We start from the raw sequence: 6,000 nt of genomic DNA, 5'->3' as shown, positions 1-6,000 counted from the left end.
TGGAGCAGTAGAAACTGTTTGGTGGTGAATTTGTTTTTTCAGATTTTTTTTTTTTTTAATATTGCTATTTTGGTAAGTTGGTTTCCCAACCTCTTCAGTGGTTTAAATAGAGTCTTAACTTCTCACCCTGTCCCCTCTCTGGCTGCACATTTGATTGTTGCTTTGCCTCAATATTGCCAACTTCAAGACAACCTGAAGCCTTATAACCCAAGAAATGCATGAGAGAGAGGGTGTATGGTAAAGTGATTCTAATCAAGCAATGAGGCTGTCAAAAAATATGAACAAAATGACAGCTTTCTTAAACACAAGTTTTCTCTCCACCTCTTTGTACTCTACCCCAAAGGAAAATCCAGTCTAATAAAGAGGAAAATTGTCTCTCGGTATTATGAGGAAGTGCAAGGGTCATGTTTTCCAGGATTCTAAAAGGGGATTTTCAAATGTACTTTAACTGTGCTTAAGCGCAATAAGGTTTGCTCATGTGCCTTTGGAGTAAAGCTGAGCAAAGATAATGTCCTTGTTATTCTGGGCAGCTAATTACTGTCAGTAATGTTATTTGTAGTGAACAGGAAGCGAGGTAAAGGGGATGGGTGCCATGGTTGGGGGGCGTAATGCTGGGAGACGGGTCCGCTCGGCTTTGAACTACATCCAGCCCTGATTCCACGGAGCCACAGCAGGGCTCCATCGGGAACACGTTCAGAAAGGTCCCGAAGGGGGCACTGGAGGAAAGCACGTGGATCTACACACTTTCTGGCACTCGCAAAGGTCAGGCAAATAATCGAATCACTCTTCCTCAGCTTTCATTCCATCCACAGCCCTCATGAGGATGGGGGAGGGGTGGCTAGCTCGGGGTGGCTGTAGGTGGCCCACCCTCCTCCCGGTGAGGGGGAGGGGCTGGTCAAGGACATTCCATTCCATTCGCTACTGTCACGGAAGCCTTGGGAAAGAACAAAGAAAGAGTGACAGGCCTACAGACATGCTAGGCACGTGCATTCACAAACACACACACACACAGAGGCAAGTACTTGCAGTAAGGAGTCAATAGCAGCAAGGATAATTTATGCCGAGCCTGGAAACGCCGAGAGAAAACCAACGCAGAAGTGTGATGTGGGGAGCGGAAAGAGGAGGAAGACAGTCCCTTGCATTTCTGAGGGGTCACTTCTCTAAGATCTTAAGTGACACCCGTGCCTGAGATAGGTATAAAGGGGGTAGCAGCTGAAACTGACAAAGGAGGAAACTGAGGCTCAGAGAAAGGAAGTGAACCCTTCAGGGACATCGATCAAATATCCAGGGAAGTAAGGACTATACAGCTCGGATCTGTGAGCTGGTGTCCTAACACCACAGGATCGTGGGCAGGTGGCAGCAGCTAAAAACATCTGGGTGGAGGAAGGATGTGGAATGGGGAGCCCATGGAGGCAGGCTTCAGTCTGCTTCATAAAGACACTTGCATCTCCGTGAGGCTCTGGACTATCTCTGATTTCTTTCTCTTGTTTTATGAAACCAATAAAGTGAAGTCAGTGAAAGATTTTACTGGCAGCTCTGGGTGTATTCTAATTGGCTTGCAGTTGGAATTCCCTGTTATTGCCAGGGAGAAAGCAACCGGTCCAATTCCCTGAAGATGATTTAGGGGTAGATTTATAAGGGGGAGACAGGAACAGGGGTAGAGACTCAACTTCCTAAAGCCATTTTCTTTGATAGGGGTGGGGAGAATTTTGCCATCATTTCCTGCCTGCATACCTCAACATTTTTATCAAGGTCCCTCCTTTATTCCCGTTTTCATCAACAGATTTGAAATCCCCAAAGATCAACTTTCAGGGACTACCTCATCCAGGGGTGAACCATCAACCAAGACATACCTTGGTCACATTCCACCTCTGTCCGCTGGCCAGGCTGGCTGCTGGCTGGGAGAACTGGGTTTTAGCGTTTCCCCCATCCCAGCCTCCTCAAGGTTAGTTAATGAAGCTGAAAAGGAACTCACAGCCTCTGCTGCCCAGAGCCACAGTGACTTTGCATTATGCTGGGACAATGAGAGTAGTGTTTGTGACTGAGGTTCTCACAAGCAAATATCATTGAATACATTTGGAAGGGGCATGCTTAGCTGGACATCACCATGCTATAGGGACCAAAACCAACTGGAAAAGGAAGAAAACGTGTAGAAGAGTTTAATTTCTTCAACTTCATCATCCAGCGTCTGAACTTGGATCAAGGTTCAGGTTTCAGCTGAAGTAGATTTTGAATCTTGTTCAAGTTATTTCATCTCCTTTGTGCCTCAGTTTCCTTATCTGTGAGAAAACAAAGCAGACATAGCATTTGTACCTAATTTACAAGTGTGTTATAAGTACTCAACTATATTATTTGTGTGAAACAATTAGCACAGAATCTGAAACATAATTAATACTTGACAAATGTTAGTTTAACAGGCTTTACTCCCTTCATGTTCCTCATATCTGTTATCCTTTTAGCTCTTCAATTTGTAGAATTTAATACTGTACAGGTGGAGTCATCCTGGGGTTTCCCAGGTAGTACTAGTGATAAAGAACCTGCCTGCCAGTGCAGAAGATATAAGAGACATGGGTTCGATCCCTGGGTTGTGAAGATCCCTTGGAGGAGGGCATGGCAACCCACTCCAGTATTCTTGCCTGGAAAATTCATAAACAGAGGAACCTGGTGGGGTACAGCCCATAGGGTCACAGAGAGTTGGACACTACTAAAGCAACTTAACACACATGCACGCACAGAGTCATCCTGAGGAAGTGAAGAATAGAAAAGGATTTAACTTTTGACTGGTATTTTGTTGTTGATGTTTATTCTAAATACCACTCATTGCAGAGTTAGAATAGCTACTGTAAAATGAAAGAAGCTTTTACAAAGTCTTACAAATGTTGACTTTCTAATTCTGCTTAATCTTATGATTTCAGTCAAATGTAATGCCTTGTGCATCATGGGTTTGATGTTACGTAGACATTGTCAAGTGCCTGTGTAGTCACCGCATATTTTTAATGTTTAGCAGCTTTGTGGTCAAAATGAGCAGATTCCATTTTGGCGGATTGTGTAAACATCCAGTCTCACATTTAGACAGGAATCCATTTACCACAGGAAGTGGGAGTCAGCAGGAGGCACCCAGCCTGCCTGTGGGCATCTGGGCAGATTTTTGAAGGACGCTCCAGCTACTGAGATGTGATACAGGTCCATCCTGGTTGTCAGGTGGCAGGTAAGAGCCCAGCCGTTTGTCATCATTGGAGGAGTTAGCACAGGGGATCGTCACGTGACACTATGAGAAGGTGGAGCCCAGTGGTACAGAGTTCAAAGCATTTGGACATCCTGGCAGGTGGGCAGGATCAGGAGCGCAGAGGATAATGGGGCCACATCCCTGGATTCCCTTTCATGACAGTGGTTCAAGGTGGTTGAGAGAGTCTGGTATGGATCTTGGATTTTAAAAAACTACATACTAGGCAAGCTATCAAGACAAGGGCTTCAGGCTTGAGTTAGGAACCAGCTGCCAGTATTGGAGAGCAGATGGGGACTAGCTGTCAATGACAGCAGTAGCAGTAATAAGAAAACACATGTACATAATACTTCATACCCAATACCCATTCATATGCTTTGGCTGTGTTAACTAATCCCCACAACAAGCCTGTGGCTTGGGTACTATTATTATCATGCCCACTTCTTCAAGATAGAAAGTAAGGCTTGGAGAATAACTTGCCTGAGGATGTACTGTAAGTAGCAGAGTTGGAACCAACCCAGGCAGTCTGACTCCAGTGTCCATATTCAACCACTTCATCCAAAACCCCTCAAAGCAGGTGCTCCTTTAAGGGTTATAGAGTCTGAGAACCTTGGCCAGGGCTGACCCTGCAGGTGAGTATTAAGGGGCTCCAACTGTGGAGTAAGAGGGGAAACCCAGGGTATAGGAGTTAGGCTTGATCTGACACTATGTCCCAATGTCCCTTGGAGAAAGGCTTTCCAGCTCTTCCCAATAAATGACAGCTTATGTTCCAGTCAGAAGTTTCCTCTGTTTCAGCTCAGACCTAGGAATTTTGGCTCAGTTCTCAGTCCTTTCTAATTCAGAAATCCTCCCAGGAAACCAGATAATTTCTGGCATTGATCTGGAGAATTTAAGGCAGTTCTCAACAGACTCAGAAATCCATCTGCCATGTGGTCAGACCAGAGTGAAATTTCAGAGAGAAAGGGGGCAGGATTTGTCCACATTCCAGTGTATCAATTTTTTTCTCTGAAGGAAACTTAAATTTATTGAGGTCCTCGTATGCACTTTACCTAAATAATTACTTTTAATATTTACAATGAATTAACTTCCCAGGGCTGCTGTAACAAAGTACCACCAACTGGGTGACTTAGGACAATAAAAATGTATTGTCGCACAGTTCTGGAGGCTGAAAGTCTGAAATAAAGATTATGGAAGAGCTGTGCCCCCTTGGACACCTGGAGGGGAAATATACTTCCTTGCCTCTTCCTAGCTTTTGGTGGTTCTCAGTGATCCTTGGCATTCCTTGGCTTGCAGGTTTATCACCCCAGTCCTCCATTTTCACATGGTGTTTGTTCTCTCTGTGTCTCTTCATGTGTCTTTCCTTTGCTCATGTCTCTCTGTGTCCAAATTTCCCCTTTTTATAGAGACATCAGTCATTTTGGATTGGAACCCATCTTAATGATCTCATGTTAACTTGACTACATTTGCAAAGACTCAGTTTCCAAGGAAAGTCTCATTCAGAATTTCTGGAGGTGAGGAATTTGTGGGGCACATACAACAACCCTATTAGTAACCCCTCCTCTCTTTTGCAGACCAGGAAAGTGATGCTCAAATTCAAGAATAAAATCAAATCTAATTCTAAGTTTTTCCTCTTCCTGTCCACATCCTGCTGCCTTCTCAGGAGAGTAGTTTGATCTTTTCCCTAAGTAACACATTTTAAGAACCAATGTGTTTGCTTATGATGCGTCTCAACCTTGCTAGCGGCCTGGAAGATCTGGGGCCCACTCAACACTTGTTCTTTGAATGATCCTTCTGTTCTTGCTGCTGAATAAATATGATGTCCACCCATGTTATCAAGGGGAGTTGTAGATGAACACCTGCTGGGTACCCCAACAGGTAGACGTGACATCCCAAGAGGTCTGCAACCGCTAAGGAGAGTTTCTCATACTATACAAACAGCAGATGCCATATGCTGTGTTTTACCCTGGGAAGATTTATTTGTCGTACAAAGAGTCAGAAACTTACAGAGTTAATCCCATATTGGCACCTGAGGCCTTGAAATGAAGTGTGTGGCCTGAAGCAACTCACTTAACCTCTCAGCCTCGCCATCTGGGACCTGGAGTAATGATGGCCAGCCCCTTGGAGGCATCATTTGGGGCAGCTTCAGAAATGGCCCAGAAGACTGTGGCAAATGGAAATGCTGTATCCTGACAACAAGAACGTTAACTGAAAATAATCAGTATTTATAGCATGCCATGCTTAGGGATCCTAAATTTCTCATGGCTGTCATCCCCAAGCCTTGGGAATTAGAAGAATTGACCTGGAATGTGGTGAAAGTGTTCACTCCTCCCCCATCCTCCTTGCCATTCTGTTTTCAGTTAGAATCACAATTTGAGTTCTCGCTGAAAACTGAGCACTGGGTCAAGGGGGAGGTTTGGGATTATTAACTGCCATCCATCTTCTGCGAGTGAATGTGCTTCTGCATCAAAGTCTTCTTTCGATTTCCTTCTTTGATAAAATGTATTCAGCATCCAGGCTCCGAGGCAGACACTCTTCTCCCCTAGTCTTCCTGCCTCCCTCAAGTTATTTAATTATATTGTTTCCACTATCCCTTACTGTCTGGCTTTTGGATACCCATGTAATTATCTGATTAGCTCCTATGTAAAATCCTTGCTTTTGGTTTTCCTTCCAGTATGCTAAATATACGTCTAGTGGCAAAGAGCTGGCACTGGTACATTAAGCAGCCCAGAATAGAGTGGAGCCAGATGTAAAAGGGTCTTGTCTTACTTTGTATTAGA

At 44.4% G+C, this 6,000-nt stretch overlaps 1 long non-coding RNA gene across 2 annotated transcripts in view; it reads right to left on the bottom strand.

Moving 5' to 3' along the window:
- Positions 1-309: 309 nt before the first annotated feature.
- The window catches only part of LOC105610390 (uncharacterized), a 44,667-nt gene continuing 38,976 nt past the window's right edge, over positions 310-6,000 (bottom strand). For both annotated transcript variants that reach the window (XR_009599638.1, XR_001032945.5), the window contains one exon: positions 310-2,279. This is a non-coding gene — a long non-coding RNA (uncharacterized LOC105610390). The remainder of the gene's footprint in view (positions 2,280-6,000) is intronic.

The sequence above is a fragment of the Ovis aries genome, chromosome 2 (genome assembly GCF_016772045.2).
Source record: "Ovis aries strain OAR_USU_Benz2616 breed Rambouillet chromosome 2, ARS-UI_Ramb_v3.0, whole genome shotgun sequence".
NCBI classification, from domain to species: Eukaryota; Metazoa; Chordata; class Mammalia; order Artiodactyla; family Bovidae; genus Ovis; species Ovis aries.
The sequence above is the reverse complement of the archived record's forward strand: the minus strand, read 5'-3'. Positions and strand labels throughout refer to the sequence as shown.